This window comes from Wyeomyia smithii, chromosome 2, assembly GCF_029784165.1.
Source record: "Wyeomyia smithii strain HCP4-BCI-WySm-NY-G18 chromosome 2, ASM2978416v1, whole genome shotgun sequence".
NCBI classification, from domain to species: Eukaryota; Metazoa; Arthropoda; class Insecta; order Diptera; family Culicidae; genus Wyeomyia; species Wyeomyia smithii.
Window position 1 is genome coordinate 32,100,973 of NC_073695.1, and position 19,372 is coordinate 32,120,344.

General features: G+C 37.0%; 1 protein-coding gene across 3 annotated transcripts in view; it reads left to right on the forward strand.

Moving 5' to 3' along the window:
- Positions 1 to 19,372, forward strand: part of LOC129726161 (diacylglycerol kinase 1) — a 247,884-nt gene that overhangs the window by 19,116 nt on the left and 209,396 nt on the right. For all 3 annotated transcript variants that reach the window (XR_008728257.1, XM_055682855.1, XM_055682856.1), the window contains exons 2-3: positions 2,776 to 3,821; positions 4,320 to 4,900. The gene's annotated coding sequence lies outside the window, so the exon portion shown is untranslated. The remainder of the gene's footprint in view (positions 1 to 2,775; positions 3,822 to 4,319; positions 4,901 to 19,372) is intronic.

Here is a 19,372-nt window from a genome sequence, read left to right on the forward strand (position 1 = left end):
AATACGCTCCCAATGCTGTCGTTTCTTCAGGCGATGGAGTCTTTTTTCAGCGGCTCTAGCATCTCGATATCTACCAGCGCTGTAGTGCTGATCGAACTGTGGGTGTGTCTTCACTGGTTATTCAGGTTTCCTTCAACTCTTCCCTCAATCCGTTCATCAACTTTCTGCGAGTACTCTGCAGCCACTCCTTCAGTTGATAGCCGCTGGATGTTCAACTGCATCCTCCTCGTTGCCTAGGATTTCAACACATTGGACAGCCGGGCGCGGATTTTGGCTACTACGAGATAGTGATCCGAGTCAACGTTCGGTCCTCTAAACGACCTCACGTCTGTAACGTCTGAAAAGTGCCGTCCATCAATCAGAACGTGGTCAATTTGAGAGCAAAGCTCTCCATTCGCCCCTAACATGGGGAAACAGCCGCGTACGTTCCCCCTTCCCAGTCAGCATACGACCAAAGTTTCCACCGGGGTTGGTTACCCGATCTCCGCTGAGGTTACTCGTATCCCGGTCGGCACCACGTGGAGGTTGGGATAGGAGTCGCTGGACAGAGGTGAATGACCACAATAGGATCTCAAGTGACACGTGTCCAACCATTCGCCAACTCCTAAATTTCAACTGTATTTATTTTCATCTGTTCCCACTGCGTTGAAGAAAATCAAAACTTGCCAAATCAGTTTCTGTTAATACGAAAAAACCATACTGAAAATGTTAAATTATTCCGACATAATTGACATAAATCGAAAGCACTGCAGTGGTTACCTAGGTTACCAACTTTGCACGTTAACAACTACAGCGGATATCTAGGCATGTCAAACCTGCTAATTTTTGGATGGATTTGGTAATGGGTTTCCTGATAACAATAGGTATTTGCATCATTGGCACAAATGAAAAAACCATTTCTGAAGCGAATGGTTTATCAAGATCCGGAATTGGCCAAGAACTCATCGCGAAATGACTATTTTTTGCGGGTTCATCCGAGGCATCCAAGTTATTCTGAAAGTGGGCGAAGCGCCTATATTCAGAAAAATGTCTTTTTAAAGATTCCCGTGACAAAACCCTTTCTTACCGTTTTTGTCCACATGGACATTTTATTATAAAAAATATTCAAAAACGTTTGGTTCTGTGATTTACTTAGTGATAAAGCATAACTAATGTCTGTTAAACAACGATAAATTCGGGTTGAGCCCAAACACAACTAGACCAGAAAAGCCATAAATAATAAGAACTCCATCAAAATTCAGCCTAAAACGGCTGAGAAACACACCAAAAGATCCGAAAAGTGCAAAGTAGAAAATGATACTGAATTTTACTGTAATATGTTCCGACGTTTGAAGTGACTATATAGGAAAAATATTTCGAACGTAGCAGGATTTTTGGAAGATTTGGATTCAGCGTGAGGAAAAGGCCGAAAGCTGCTACCAAAAATGTATGCTAAATTACCCTAAAAAACTAATGTTTCTTGAAAAAAGGAAGAAAGTATTCAAAATATTAGGCTTAAAACACTACAATCCAGAAGGAGTCGAAAAGAAAATAGTCTTGAATATAATGTGAAGTGATTAAAACACGTTGAAATGTCTCTGAAAGCAAATAAAGGTCAACAATGATGTTGGACAAAACAGTCGAAAAAAAATATGATCAAAATTTAGACAAAAAGGGCTGAAAATGCTTCCTAGGTACAAAATAAATAGAAGAAAATAATAAGAGATTCCATAAATGCATAAAACTGATTCCAAATCTAGCTTAATATAGTTGAAAGTGCCTCAAAGAGTTACAAATGTTGGTGGTTGACAACGATTTTTATACAATAAATCGTACTGTGTACTGAAAGTTGGTTGCAAAGTATGGGCTCAAATAATTTATCACCTCAACGTGCACGACGAAACTATGCATCACTCAAGTTTTGCTACAAAATCTCAGAACAATTTCCCAAATTTGTATATAGATTTGAGCAACAGGGAGAAGATTATAGCGTACTTCATACCAATTAGGGTTGTCAGTTCTTGAACAATGAATTGTTTATGCAAATACTTCTATTCTGACAAAACGTTTTAATACTATTTTTATCGCTAGAAAATGGAGTTTTCGGAAGAATAACGTTTCCGTATGCAGAAAAACAAAACAAATATTTAAAAAATGATCGTCCGCCGATTCGAAATAAACCAAACCAGATTTTTTCATAATCACTGCAAGCCTCTAAAAAAAGTTTCAGGATAAACAGTCATAACTGCGCCAATAATCAATATTTTTTATAAACAAATCCTGTTTTTTTGGAAAAAATATAATATCCAAAAATCGATTTCATTATAATTTTAGCTGAAAAGTTGAATAATTATCTCTAATGTTACTGAATATCATACATTGTTCAGACAAGTTTTTAGAATTGTTAACCCAAGTTTCCTTATAAAATTATTTCAAAAATTGAAATTTAACATTGTTCAAATGTACATTGAAGCCAATAAGAGTATCTACTATTGAAATTAATCTTTATCTACTAGTTTCTTTTCGGCGTTATCAATCTCTCTCCATTCCGCATTCTTTGATATGGCAAGACAGAAAGTATCATGCGTCATCTTTTCTGCTCAAAATCAATGGATGCGCCTTGTAATACACGAACGCAATTGAAGTATCAGCAACTAGTTAGTGAAACGATTATCGATGTTTGTCAGGATTATGCACGACCTTCTAACCGGTTTTAGTGTACAAAACGGACCAAAGGGTACTTAAACAGCCCAGCAATGTCAACAAACTAAAGACCCTTTTTGTTCTCCTTTGCAGCCCATCCGCATAATCCTCGTTTGAGTCCAATGTACGTGTAAGCGGGAAATGATCCAGGTGTAATCCGGTCCATTCAATGTGTTTCGTCGTACGAAACCTGACATACCGTAGCAGTAACATATACGTGCGTGAGCTATTGTAGCTCTTCTCTACGGGGATTGCAATATTCCATTAAAAAAAAAATACTCAGAGCTGGAACTCAATCACTAGTGGAAATCACTCTGACTCTGCCGGATAGAAGAGAGTGAGATCGTTGTAGCAAGTCCTCCTGTTTCGGTTGCTCAGCGTGCAGCGTGCGTGCTCGAGAAAGCATACGAGCAAACCGACCCGCATTTTGCGACCAGAACGGAATCAGTGCTCGCCGGGATCGCAGTGAGTTTGGTTTGGTTTGGTGTAAGGTCTATCCAAGTAAATCACCGCCGGAGTGTGGAAGAGAAGTGTGCGCACCTCCATTCTGAAAGCCAGCTACAAGTATGTACAGTCCACCTACCGACGACACATAGGAAAACCGTGACAAAGTGAGATGTTAAATGTGTAATTTATCGCTATAGTCGAAATTCTTATTAAATTGAAAATTGATGTAGAGAAGAGAGGAAGTGAACGGTGAACAGCTTGTAAACGTGTTTTATTACAATTGTCTACGTGTGTAGGTCAAATCCGGTGCCTGGCCGTCAATGAAAACGAACATTTCGGTAAAAGCAGTTAAACTAGCAAACCGAGCGCTGATAATTGGATTTTTTTTTGTGAAAATTTTAGTGAAATAACGGCGATTAAGCAAAACTGTTTAACCGCAACAGTTCTCAGCGCCGGTTGGCGTTAGTGAAATGTGAAAATTGGCAGCTGCGAATAGAAGTCTCGAAACTGACCGTGGCGAGAATTTGATAACGTTATACTATCAGGAATTGAAATCCGGTCAGCATTGTGCACGAAACACGCCAAGTGGAAAGGACGAACAACAACAGATGCCTGCTCGTGATCCGAGATACAAGTTTTCTCTTTTGGCGTGGGAATACATACCGCCCGTCGGTGTAGATTTTCGTTTTTCGGTAAGTTTTACCATGTGTGGCTTATCGGATAAGTGGAGCTCGTTTTAATCGGATTGGCTGGTTGTAATAGCTTGACGGTATTGAAATTGAAACTTAATTACCTTAGTGTCGGGCAGCAATGCCACCGATTAAAACCAGCAGTCAGAATAAAAGTACACTCTTATAACACCTAATAGAGCAGATAAATCTTTTTCGTGTCATTTGACAAATCGCCTGCAATTCTAGAGCCTTTTGAAGGCGGACGACACTCATAAAAAACAGACAGAGTCACATACGAAATGCAAATCGTATGCAAATGTTCTGCCGTGGCTGTCACTGTTCCGACCATAACCTCACTACAAAACTAAATCTGGCGAACTTCTAAAACTTTTATTATTTTTTTATCAACCCATAAAACCCGACAACGAAGTCATAACCATCGTTTTCGCTGTCATCCTGTCTGGGGACATTCTATCAGCGTTAACAGTTTCGTTTTTATATTGCTTTCTTCTTCCGTAGGATTTCATCCAGTGTACACAAAAAAACACGTGCCAACCATCACCAGCTGACACATATAGGGGACCAGGATTAGGTAAAGCTCAAGATGGAAAACTTTTTCCCTCCGCTTGAGTCATCATCGTTTCTAGTACTGAAGCGGCCTGAATCGAACCGAAAGGGCACCAAGTTTTGAACAACTTTTAGCGAATTGCAGGCGAGGTCGGAAGTGCCATTACTGTAGTGTTTCCATGTTCCATCAGCTGCATATACACAACACACAGATCAGAGGAGGTTATTCGTGAGTGAAAAATTTATTGAATCGGAAAATCTATCTCTCTTCCTAGAGTGTGTACGTAGTGCTAGTGTGTACAAAAGTGCCCGAAGCGAAACGCGCAAGTGAGTGGGCAATTTATTTTCGCAGCATCATCGCCACGCGACGCTCGTAAGACCCTGTTCTCGATTCGTCTCCTAATCGGGACGAAAGTTGTTTGATGTACACAAGTGAAGAAACCAAACGAGTGAAGTTTTCGTTAAGTTCCTGAGAACGAGAAGCAGACTCAAGCTTTGACATCGACTAGTAGCGCCAAAGTCGCCGTAGCAAGGTAGGTTTTGGGACATGCAAGCGCGTGGTAGTCCGTAAGTTGGAATTTTGCGCGTGCTGAATAATAAAATTTTACGACTACTGCAGCAGCCCAGTCGGCAGCTGAACTGAGGCACAAATTGCTTATTTACATCTTCTCTCGCACGCTGTTGACGAGATGAAGATACCGCGTTGGGTTGGCAGGTGGCAAGTGATTAGTGCCCTGAAGCCGTCTGTCCGCCGGCCTTCTGGGCGATTGGAAAATTATGAATACATAATTAATTGCCGCTATTATACCTTGATCCACCAGTAGTGAGAATGGATAATAGAATGAAAAATAGTTACCTCTGCACCCGATCATTCGTCAAAATCAACCAGATCTGATAACGTTCATCCCATTAAAGATTGAGCACACACCTTGACGAGAAAAGATAAGATGAGCAATTACACGTTAATGATGTTTACAAATCCAAAATATGTTTACCTCTTATATCTTTCTATAGTAGATAGGTTATAAGTGAGAACGTACTATTCGATTTCCTGCGTATTTTTAGGCTTGACCGGATTTGTCAATATTTTCGCAACTTCACTATAGTACAAATCTAAAATAAGCACAGCGGACGTATTGTATTTATTCCCTCAGTCATTCGTTTATGCAACTCATTGCAGCTCGTTTCTGATGTCTTAAAAATTTTAATTTTAATCCGATCATTGGAGTGTTTGCGCTGGTGTTAGTTATTACCTCGATTGTTTCTCATGAACCAGCGGTGTTTTCTTTAAAACCTTGCAAAAAAAAATTTAACGCGTTAGCCGTTTAAAATCGATAGAAATTCAATTGAGTTATATCTTGAGTATATTTTTAATAGATGCTAACTGACCCGGCCAGATTAATTAAATCAATTGGAATCATTTCAACGTCAAATGCTTGTACTGCTTGTATTTAATATTTTCTCTTTTCCCATTCTCTTTCTTTCTCGTAAAACGGACAAAATTCACGCCCAAAAGGGTCACAAAGTCACGTGTTTACCTATATAGGCATATGTATTGTTTAAAAACTGCTTCCGTTTCAAATTTGACCTTCAGGTCCTCTGCGCCACCTCTAGACCTTAATGAAATTTAACCAATTTTTCATATGATGCTCATTGAACCCCAAGGAGGTCTTTTGCCTGGGAAAACGAGTCGCACAAACATTTTTGAAAATAAGCCCCACCCTAATATACAGTTGCACGTCATCTGCATACATTTGTATTGAGCAATACCTGAGAACGGACGGTAAATCGTTGACATAGCAACAGAAGAGCAATGGTCCAAGCACCGAGCCTTGAGGAATTCGGATTGCTGAACCTCGCAGAATACATTTCGGGATCGTTCCTTCAAACATGACTCGATTAGGTTAACAGCAGACACGGAGAAGTAAAACTGAGTTTCTAGCTTCGAGCAAGTGTTATTGTTAGATCATCGCAAACACGAACCGTTGCTGTTTGAATGCTCTGCCCTTTACGAAAACCTGCCTGATAATCTGATAGCAGCTTATTTTCCGTAATGAAGGATGACATCTGTTGCTTTCGTAGTGTCTCAAATGATTTCGACAGGGCACATAGGATGCTAATTGGAAAAATCTTGGCGCACTTCCAAATGAACTTGTAGCCTATTCTATGAGAATCAATTTTGTCATAGACATCATACTCCAATGATGTCCATGAATGGACTTTTGTGGAGCAGATATCTACAAAACAAGTACATAGAAGTCTGATGTCCTCGACAAAGTTGTTTCTTTTAAAATGTGCCACAGCTTTGCCGCACAAAGTGGATTTTTATTTTCCAAAGTGAGAAAAATAAAATTCGTTTCTCATTATTAAGTGGATTATTCACAAATTTGCAACTTCTCTAACATGGAAAATCCCAGCTGGTCTACGAGCCAGTCGTCGTAGGTCCGAGTCTCGGCTCGGGAGAGACTGTTAGTGTCAGTAGGATCGTAGCACTAGCCCCGCAATTGTCCTGTACACTTAACAGTTAGCTGCGAAGTCTGTGTATAATAAACAGAAGATCGAGTTCCGATACGGAATGTAGCACCAAGGCTTTGCTTTTATAACATGGAAAATAATTAAGCAACGGGAAAATCACTTATCCAGTGTATTTAGGTGTGAATGTCCGTAGGTCTTCCTTCTTGAACCAAAGGCCGATGACATAGTAAGCGCGGATAGCGTCGCGAAGAGATTCGTCTTGATGTAGTTGAGCCGTTGCGGAACACAGTGGTCTAAAGACCATTTTTTTTTCAAAAATGAGTTTTTTGCATGAAGTTGGGAGATTAAGAAAATTTCGAAAAAACGAACTTTAAAGCTGATTTATATCGTGTTGGAATTTCGTCCAAAACAGAATGACCATTCTGTTTCGGAACAGAGTGGTCTATGTACATAAATCAGTGTAATACTATCATGTAACACGTAACATGTAGCATATTACACTGCCGTGAGATGACAAAATGACGTAAAGACTATTTTTTCGAATATGGGTTTTTTATGCCAATTTGTTCATTATTCGAAGACCTATCTTTTGGTATCGTCCATTTCGTTGTTACTTATTCGTATGTTGTATAAAATCTAAAAAAAAAAGTGACAGGCACCCATTTCAACACAAGAGTGGCGAGAAATTCAATCGTTTTTTGGCCGTACTGAAAAACTGATCACTTGGATCTACGTCACAATGTTATATCACGGCAGTACATATGATAAGTAACATGTCACTTATTCTGTACATGTTACACGTAATATGTAACATGTTACACGTAATGTAACACGAAAAATGTAACATGTAAAATATTATGTAATATGTAACATGTTGTGTTACATGTAATGTTATACGTGACATCTTACATGTGACATGCTATACGTGTCATATGACATGTGACACTTGCCATTTTATACGAGTTACCGTCATTTTCTTTGTCATTTACTAGCTTTGTGTACATAGACCACTCTGTTCCAAAACGGTTCAAGGATGCTAGTGAATATATATATGAAGTCATAGTGGTCTATGTATACAATGGTGAGATAAAATCACTTATTTCGCAAAGAAACTGTTAATTTTATGTAGGGTAATCGCTCCATTATTCATCTCAACAGCTTGGTGCACCTATATTCATCTTATTTCTCTTCTTTGTCCAATTTACCGTCAAATCTCCACACTTTGAAAGTAAATCTATTTGCTTCACGATTTTCTCAAGTGGCTGAAAGTTTTACGTTGAAAATATGGTAAAATTTGACGATAAATTGATCAAAAAGGCGTGATGAGATGAATATGGGTACTGAGATGAATATGGGAGCGGTTACCATATTCCCCTGTTAAACCACTTCATAACCTTTATATTAGAACATTTTGTTTGAAGGAATCTGTCGAACAGAATTTTATTCAAAGATTTTTCGAAAATTGCTTCTCCTGAAAAATTTACTCGATGGCACATAGACAACTCTGCCTGCAACGGCTCAGTTAAATGTAGGTACAGCTCTGCTTAGGGCTAAGGGTGGTAGCGAAAAGGAACTTGTTAAATTTCAAAAACCGACCATGTAGGGTAACCGCTCCATATTCATCTCAACAGCTAGCTGCACCTATATTCATCTTATTTCTCTCATTTGTCCGATTTACCGTCAAATTTCTTCAAATTTTTGGAAGTAAATCTCTTTGCTTCTCGATTTTGTCAAATGGTTGAAAGTTTTACGTTGAAAATGTGGTAAAATTTGACGATAAATTGATCAAAAAGGCGTGATGAGATGAATATAGGTACTGAGATGAATATAGGCGCGATTACCCTACATTTTGTTCATTGGCCAAAAAAACAAAAAAAATCTGTGCCAAATTTCAGTTCAATCGGTCAATATTCATGGATGCCCAAAAGCGCTCTAAGTTGTGATTTTTCGACCCTCGAAAACCTACCAAGAGGGGAGTACATCAAATTGGGAAAATCTTTTTTTTTTTTTTCGATGCACAAACGACCTAAAAATGCATAAAATGTCGTAATCTGGTGGTATTTGTTTTAAACAGTAGGAGGGTGGTATCCAAGACACGACCGTATAGTTGTCGTAGGACTACAATAATTTTATATTTTTATTTTGAAGCTATGTTTGATTTGGGCGTCGTTTTACTTGTGTAGGTTGCTTGATTTATTTTAACCAATTCAAGCTCAACATCTTCTAAAAGGAAAGTATTTAAGTTCGGCTGGTAATATCAAGTATCTAAATCGTCAGCCCAAATTCATCAAGCGACACTTCAAACGACTTGGAACTTAAACTAGTTCATTGATTGCCATTTATACTATTAAGGTCATCTTTGATCACTTAAAAAGTCAAAAAAGTCATAAAAAAAGAACCGTTCATTTTTGGCATGGTTCGATTTTGGCAACAGAAAAAATTCTGGCGTGTTTCCAAAATCGAACGGTGTCTGTATTTTGACTATTTCTTTGCAGCACTCTATCTTAGAAGAAAAAATATTTTCTTTAACATTCACAATGGTCCAGAATCCAAATTTAGGGGGAAATTTGGGTCCAGAGCTCTATAGAAACGTTTTAGAGAAAAACTTTTTTTTTTCATTCTAATACAGCGAATATTCTTTATTACGCGAAAAGGCAACCTTCTATAAAATATTCAATTGAGTACAATTTAGTAGAAATTAAACTTCCTTCTATATCTATTTGTCATGTTGAAGTTGGCTCACTCACCGATCACAAAGCGGCAAAGATGTCACATAAATTTTTTTCCTGCAGTTACAAGCGCGTGGAAAAAATATCGATAACGAAGTACAGTTTTAGTAAAAAATGAATATTCATATGAAATTTGAAATTGACATAGAATTTTATGAACATGTTAACATTCAATTCAGGTCAATTTAAACATTTTATTAGTATACAAAATCAATCAGAAAAAATTTGATCAGTTTCAAGATACCAAAGAACAACGAAGATTCCATGTTTGAAAGTTATATGTTCGTTATCTTCGAAAATAAACTGGGCTAGATTGATGCACAACATTAGCTTCAGCAATTAATGTTTGCATAGCGTTGTTCAATTACAAGTAAGCTTTTGGAAAGTAATATTTTCTTGCAAATGCTAATTCAAAAAAAAAATTTTTCAATTGAAAAATACAAATGCTACTGTCGGAACTCTAATATCAAGATGAAATGAATTTGGTTTTTCTGTACACCGCCACCGCGGGATGCAACACGTATTGTCATATTGGACTAAATTCATTTAGCTAGTAAAATATAATCATCAGTACTGCTTTTTACTACCCTATATTCACATTAACAACATTAACATATATATTAACAGCAGAACGTAATACTGTCTGATAGTGGAGGTGGTTACGAACTTTCCGAAAAAGCTTCATCTTCAAGACATCAAAATAGTCTAGGCTCATGGAAGCTAACATTAGTTGACCAATTGGGACGGGCAGATTCTGTCAATTTTTTTTTACCCCTGCTATACAGGATATCTCAGCAGGCAGTTGGTGTCTATTCATGAAGTCTGTGCCAGGCTTGCTCGCATATGATTGGTACATTGTTGGTGAAAATTCGACCTTGAAACTTTTTTTCAATTTTCACTGTTTAACAATGAAGTGATAATGAAAATTCAAGAATCACAAAAATGTCCATCATTTTATCAATCCAACGACATATTGACTATTGCGATCCATCATGAGGTTACATCAGTAAAACCGTTTGAAATCTTTCATTCCGACGTTACATATTGGTTTTAGTTTTCGCGGAATGTATTTCGATATAGTGCGGTTAGACGTAGTCCTTCGTCAAAAAATTTTTTCTCCCAAATCGACATTCTGGGGTATAGCCGTTTTTTCGTAACCGAAGGCTTTATTTAGAACATTCTGGAGTTCGCTTATGAAACGACTCGTTCCAAACCACATGTAAATTATTTTAATGCTTATTGGGAATCCTAAACTTAATTTTCATTAGGGTGGTTTATTTAATTTTTACTAGGGTGGTACATAAACCCACGGCAAGGTGAATCGAATTCGCGCTTACTATGTCAGCGGCCTAAGAAGCACAAGGCTCTTCACGCGATTAAGCTCTATAAAATTTTTCGATTGTCGTAATGGGTGACAACTAAAATTTTAGACTTTTTTTAAATTGTTTTATTCAACAACGAACATACTCAGAGAGAAATACGAGTATGTATATGTAAACTTTCTCTTTCCTCTTTATGCCAGTACTTCTTGCTTTGTTTAAGCATGCTCCGTTCTGGTAAAAGTTGCCTCGAAGCAAGAGACATTGCGCAAGCGCATTGTACAGTTCTAACTACACGGCTGAAAAATCAGGAAAAAAGTTTACCGTAAACCATTTCGAAAGCGAAAATGTTCCGGTTTAAAATGGGTATACTAAGTTAACATGGTCAAAATAAAACCAAAATAAGGACTTCGTTCTTCTTGTCAAAATCATGGTTTAATTTCAGTGGTTGGATTATTCAAGATGTGTACCGGAACGAATGTTTGAAGAAAATTTTGATTTATTTTCTTCAAAAACACCATGCTAATGGAAGGTTTAAGCCAGATGGAGCATCATCCCATTGCGTCAAAAAACACAAAAGGGTTGTGAAGTGTAGAGCCATTCTCGCATGAAACTAGGCCACTGGGTGCACAAGGTCTTTCATACTTGATATAAATGCACATAGTTATTATAAATAGAGAAAAAATGATTCCACTTTTGTTTGATCGAATTTGTTGACCCCTTGGTCACCAAGGGGTGAAACAGTTTTCAGAAAAAGTTGAAATTTTAGCAATTCTTGATGTATTATTTGAGCTATATCACTAGAATTCGTTATGTAAAGTACTACAAGTAGCACTTTTGTGTAAAGAGGAATGATAGTCACCATTTGTGATTGGACACACATACTCATTATTTACTAATATTTATCATAAAAACTCAAACTACTAACAACCCCCCCCTCATAAAAAAATAAGCTTTCAAGTGATCAGAGTTTAGGCCGCCATCTTTAATTATATAAAAAAATGCAATTTTTTTCGTGTTCGCAACTACCAATTTCCGATCTGAGACCAGCATTGAAAAGCTGAAAAAATGCTATAAGATGCAAGAAAAAAATTAGGTGAGCATTAGTGTTAACCCATCAATTGAACCTATTTTTCAAGCTGAGTTTTAAAATATTCAACGTACACCGCGTGATCAACGTAGTAACCTGTCTACTGAGACCAATTGGATGCACATGTTATAACCCTACTAACTCCATATATCATAAACGATTGATGCTACAACTAGTACGCCACTACTGTTTTTCTTTTTTTGAGTTTAGTGAGAATAATGAATACAACACTTGCATGTTTGATACTAACAAACGACATTTTTTTTATTACTGAGCAGTTCCACAAAAAACGTCCCAGTTTTAATATTTTATTTGAATTGTTATTTTAAATTTCTATGAAACTTTGCATAGACGTTCCTATAGTTTTGGTGGCGTTGTTTAGGTAATCTTTTGCAGTTTTTATAAAAAAGAATTAGGTTTTTTAAAAAATGAGCTTTTTTAGATAATCGGCTCTATTATTGTCAGGTTTTACCAATTATCGTCCGGAGGGTTAATGAAGTCATCGAGAACTAATCTTTTGCAGGAGAACCATCATGCAAGAAATTAACGCTCTAGCACATCATTCACCCCCCCCCCCCCCCCCCGGACGATAATAGGTAAAACCTGACGATAATAGAGCCCCTAATACCCTAATTGATTTTAAATTTTTCTTCTAACTTTTTTAAAATTATCATCTACAACTTTATAAAAAAATATTATCTACAATTTTATATAAGCCCTGAAAATATTTGTAATCATCAATACCTTCCCAAAATGGCATTTTTCAATAGCTTCTCAAAAGTGAGTCATGGTGGAAAAAAAAAATAAACCAGTAGCACAAAATGGCATCTTTTGCCTATAGAAACGTCTATGCAAAGTTTCAGCAAAATTAAAAATAACAATTTAAATAAAATATTAAAACTGGGACATTTATTGTGGAACAGCTCAGCAATTAAAAACCTGTCGCCTTGTTAATATCAAACATGCTAGTGTTGTATTCATTATTCTCACTAAACTCAAAAACATAGGCAATCATCTCGCGGTGTACGTTGAATATTTTTTCCATTTTTTCCAATGCTGGTCTCAGATCGAAAATCGGTAGTTGCGAACACGGTCAAAATTGTATTTTTTTGATATAATCCAAGATGGCGGCTAAATTCAAGATGGCGGCTTAAATTCTGATCACTACAAATAAAAGTCCTATCATTCCTCTTTACAGAAAAAATGTTACTTGTAGTAGTTTACATAACGAATTTTAGAGATATAACTCGAATAATACATCAAGAACTGCTAAAATTTCAACTGTTTCACCTCTTGGTGACCAAATGGCACTATCATTTTTTCTCTATTTCCAATAACTATGTGCATTTATATCGAATTTGAAAGACCTTGTGCACCTAGTGGCCTAGTTTCAGCGAGAATTGCTCTGTACAGAAATAACTGGAGAGCAACAAACTGCTAACAGTTGATTGGAGCAATTCCACAATAAAACGGGCAGCCAAATAATTCGAAAATTTTTGATTTGGCTGAATCTTTGCATCCCAAGCAGCACTTGTAACATCTTCTTGAAAAAATCAATAAAAATGAAAGTCGCATTGTGATCTCACTGCAGTTACTGTGAAACATAATAGACTGCATGAGAGATGAAAAGGTCACATATATGACGCGCAACGACTCTTCAACTCCTCAAGATACAGTATTGTTACATAGTGGTTAGTGTAACTCAGAAGTCGAACAGTAACTTGTATCAATCATCTTTTGTTACAATCATGTTTACATGCAACTGATATGCGGAATAACAAAAAAAAATTGTCACATTGCCACTAGTCGACGACATATATGCAATTAACATATTTTGATGAGTATGTGTGATTTGATTCGAAGTTTGCTTGCTTAGCTGACCAAAAATATGAACAGCTCTACTTATCGGCAACAGATTCATCATTTTTTGCCAAATTCATCATGTGTTGGATGGCCAGTAAACAATTTTTTCACCACCCAGTTTGCCTGCATCACCGCACCGTGATAGCTGGTAGGGTTTTTGTAGTTATCCGTATCCGTTATCCATGTCTCGTGTATCGTGCAGACAAAACGGCATCGCTTCTTCGTTTCCAAACTCTTTGCGATGAATACACAACACAGGGAAACTAAAGGCAAGACGGACCATTGCTCATTTCTATATGAAACTATCGATATTTTAACAATTGATAATGCCAGTTATATTATGATAATTTCGAGCGTTTACATATTCAAGAAATGATCGAAATTATTCCACCCTCATAAGAGCAGCAAACTGATGTAGTTTTCACCGTGTCGAATTTAGGCTGTTGCGGCTTTAGATCTTTCAAAAGTTATAATTTTTGATGCTATTAGAATGGTATTATTTCATGGAGAGTATTAGTGAATGTTGAGTATTATGAATATCGTTAGATAAAATATGTGTGTCTTTCCCGTGGTTTCCCTATGCGACCGCCTAGTTACATTATAACAAGATGCATGGGCGGAATAAGTTTCTTCGTGACAAGATTTGTCAAACTATTGTTACAGGATATATACTGGCAACATTTGAGATGCCCTTGTTTCAGTGAAACAAATTCGGACAATAAAAAAGTGACAAAGAAACATGCTGAAGTTTAATAGTAGTTACGGTAGATAATTGTGACCGAATTGTGATTTCCGACTATAAACAAATTTATTCTACTACTGATTGAAAGTTTCTGTACACCTTATCTTAAAATGTCATGTTTATTTTGAAATTAGAAGACCATTGCAAATATTTGTTGAAAATTTAATCCTATTGCAACAAATATCATAATAGGAAAATGAAAGATCTAAAAATAACATTATTTTGGTTTTGCTTTAATATATATGTGTGTTTGGTTCCACGAAAGATATAGCCACTCTATTAACCGGCAGTGTAAATTCGAGTGAGATGATAGAAATGGCGATTATTTTGAGCAAATGAAAAAAAAAAACTGATACATATAGAAATATCCTGCAACAATGTTTTCCAACAATAAAGGAGGGATTATCTTCTAATTTTTTCTGTTAATTACACTACTTTTAGATATATGATTTGTGCCGGCATTGAAAAATATTTTAAACGAGTAAGTGGAATGGTGAATAAAAGTAATTGGTTTATTAAATGCCCTAACATTTGCGGGGCGCGTGCTTTTTACGTGCGCAAAATCATCAGTTTCACCATGGATTTTAATTTGCATGTCAAAATCTTGTACAAGCACAAAGAACCACTCAAATTTATATTACAGGCACATGCTGGTTAAATTTTGAAACATGTCGCGAGTAAAAGCCAGACAAATATGTCTGAGAAATTTGTTGAATCAAAAGTTTAATTCGACCAAGAAAAGTTTCATGTTATGCATCTGTTTTCACTGCGATCGATGTGTTACAAATCATGTTACCTAATGGTCGAACAGAAACATCATTAGTGACAACTGGACTGGTTGCATATAGACTTCAAATTTGCGCTTTTCAGGTTACATAATAGTAATGATGTCTGTTGCAGAGGCCGCACATGATTTTTTTAATTTGTCGCATAATGCTTACTGACACTTAGATGTAATAAAATATGTTGCTTGGGCATAGACGTTTCTACAGGCAAAAGATGCCATATTGTGCTATTGGAATATTTTTTTGAAATACGACTCATATTTGAGAAACTACTGAAAAATGCTATGTTGGAAAGGTATTGATGGTTACAAATATTTTTAGGGCCAAAACGGTTTGTTTGATCGGTGTGACGTCATCGACAAAGTTGAAGATAATGTTGATTAATGAAGATTAATCTTTCCGAAAAAAATACACACTTTGAAAAAATAATTAAAAAAAAATTAAATGAAAAATGAAAAATTAATTATCTAAAAATGCTCCTTTTTTAATATTTTTAATATTTTTATAAAAACTTAAATTTAAATTCCAATTGAGCACTCTATGATGAATTAAAAATATGTTTACAGTCAAAACGGTTTGTTTGTTTGGCATAGTGTTAGTTAGCAAAGTTTTTTTTTATTCTCGCTTATTTTCCGTCGGTCTAGTTCCGTCACTGTTGTAGTGCCAATCACCGACGCCCGGGGAGGTGTCTCCACCCAGGACCCTAACTTACGACCCGTTGATCAACGGAAGGCGTGATCTCAGAGATTTTTCGCCTCAGAAAATCTCCCGGTGTCGGCTAGGATTGAATCTAGACCAGAAGGGTTGGTTGTGAGTGGATCACGCCACCCCACAACCATCGACACCTATGTCGGCGTTGGGATTCGAACCCAGGCGTCGAGCGTGGTTGGCGGAGATGTTACCAACCACGCTAGGCCCCCGTCCCTAGTTAGCAAAGTTGTACATAGATAATAATTTTGTCCTTCCATAATAAAAAAGTGGTCTCCTTGCTTCTGTGGTCAGCGATGTCGGTTGGCTAGCTCTCCCACACGGTTGTGATATCGATTTCGATTCCCGATCAGGTTGATGATCTTTTCGAGCTGGAGATTTCTCGACTCAGCACTGGGGCACGGTGTATCGTTGTACTTATCCTACAACATGCAAAATGTGCTAAAAACAATATCGATAACGAATGCTCTCAACTAACAACAGTTGATTGAGACCGCTATTAGCTCTCCAGGCTAGCGCGCGATATTGTTTTTTCCGTAATATAATGTACCCTGTGAAAAAAATTGAATTTTTTTCAAAAAATCATTTTTTTTTATTTCTCCATGATCGGACCGGTTGCATTATTTAAGTAATCTTTCTTAGTTTGAAAAAATTAGATTTTTAACAAATAAGCTTTTTAAAATAATTATTTTTAATTTTTCTTTTAGCTTTTTTTTTTTTTCAAAACATAAATAATTTTTTCAAGGTGTATATTTTTTTCGGAATTACAAAATTATTATCTACAACTTTTCGAAGACGTCACACCGATCAAACAAACCAACCCAATCTTCCCAAATAGAATTTTTAATAGTTTCCCAAAAATGAGTCTTGTTCCAAAAATTAAACCAACAGCACAATAGGCATATTTTGCCTATAGAAATGTCTATGCAAAGTTTCAGCCAAAATAAAAATGACAGTATAAAAAATATATTAAAACTGGGAAATTTTTTGTGAAACTGCTCATTGGTAGAATCATGGTGCTTTTTCGTCGCGTGCCGATAGCTCGCTCAACAAGTATAATTTTGAGAAACAATGAATGACAAACTTGTAGTCCCTAAGTAGTATTACAAGTTTGTCGAATAGTGCAATGCTGTAACTCTTATACCTGAAGTGTGAGAGCCCATTTTCAGTGCAATATTCAGCCAATATTCACCGCGAATATAGGTTGAATATCCCACTGAATATTGGCTCTCACACCTAATAGTTAGAGCACTGCTTTCTTCGACAAACTTGTAGCATTACTTATGGACTGCAAGTTTGTCGTACATCATATTTCAAAAGTGTACTTGTGGAACGAGCCTCCCCAGCTGGTCTCGAGGTACGATGCTGGCCTAACAAGCCAGTCATCGTAGGTTCGAGTCTTGACTCGGGAGAGACTGTTAGTGTCAGTAGGATCGTAGCGCTAGCCACGCAATTGTCCTGTACACTTAACGGTTGGCTGCTAAGACTGTGTATAGTAAACAGAAGGTCAAGTTCCGAATCGGAATGTAGCACCAAGGCTTTGCTTTGCTTTGCTTTTTACTTGTGGAACGAGTTATCGGCAAGCGGCTAATTGAATGGAATTGACACCCCAAAATTAAATATGCAACCTTGGTCGAATCTTATTCCGGCATCACGAAAAGGCTTCGCTGAAAAGCCGAATACGGATCATTCTCAAAGTTTCATCAATTTTTTCCACAATAATGAATGTATCTCCATGAGAAATGAATAGAAAAAAAATTCCATTAAGTACATCCAGGCTTGTCGTTTCTCCTCAGAGAATCACTAGCGTGCAGGAGAATATCTTTCACTGCGAAAACAACTGTTCTCCCACTGCAAAAAAGCTTGCAAAAAAAAAACTCCGCAGTGAAATCTGATACATCTCTCCAGAGAGATAATAAACTGGTGTGAGCTTCCTCCCTGTTTCGTGGGATACTACGCACAATAACTACACAACAGAGCTTACTGCAGTGCTTTTATTTTGTGTCTCTATCAAATGAAGGGAGCATCTAGGTAGGAAAGAACAGTGCTAACCGTTTGTGGTATAGAAAAACTGTCTGAGAATGAGTTGTAGGGAGTTGATTTTTGTCCACCGAAGTAACTCGGTATCGCCAATGATTACGGATATTGTAGCATGTTACATTGACATGTCTGATTTGATATCACCAAAAATCATTAGCCTGCATCACGTTGAAAGCACGATTTGGAGTAAACAAGCAATGTTAAAACAAAAGAATGCCGCTCTATATTCATTTGCTTTAATTTATATCTTGCCAGCGTAAAAATGTGTAATTTTCGTGTTGATGGATTACTGGAATTGAAAAGCATAGGAATAGCACTTTCAGATACGATTTCCAAATGATTGTTATGCGCTGCGACTTATCCTATCCTAGGTGATTGCTCTAGGACGAGGCCAAAAAGGGAAAAATCACCCAAAAGGTAAAAAAATCTAGGCATAAATCTTACAAAAACCATCAAAATTGAGTTAACTAAAAATGAATGAAAAATTAAAGTTAGAGCGCTCTCCGTTAACAGCTACTAATTCAAGACAAACTTGTTGAGGAAAGCAAATAATTAAAAAAAAATGTCAATAAGCGGAGCATTCTAAAATTTGTCAACGTCGATTGGAGGATACTTGATTCAATATCCCAGTTGATTGCTCTGCTACATACAAAAAATCAGGTCAAAGAATCTTATCTGAAATGGAATAGCAGCAGTATAGGATCCGTACATTGGGCAAACAGCGTAAGCGAATGCTAATGGAAGAAACACGGCAGGCTCCACCAGTCGCATTTCACCACCAAATACAGAAATACGGTGACAATCCGGTGTGATGATGATGGTGATGATAATGATTATTATTGTTATTATTATTATTTCTGCTGTGCACAGAGAACACAGACCAGAGGCGATAACTTCCACCCGGTTGCGGATGCTGCTCTCGGGGTTCCACTTAGCGGGAAAATATCCGATGCTGTTGCTTGGCACGTTTACGGTGTTTCGTTCTCTATCAGGGTACGCCTACATCCGACGAGTTACTGGCAGCTGTCACGATCCACGGTAGCCAGTGTGGACGAAAGTCTCCGAACTAAGGAATCGTTTTCCATTGATTAAGTGAACGTGCAAATAATATGACACAGTTAATTAAAATACAAATACAGAGGTATTCGATTTGGTAAACAGTATCGTTTTTGCTCCTCCAGTGTGATTAGATTTTGTTGCTAATTCTAGCTAAAGTGTAATTGAGAGCACCAGCAGTGGAGTGCAATATCCACT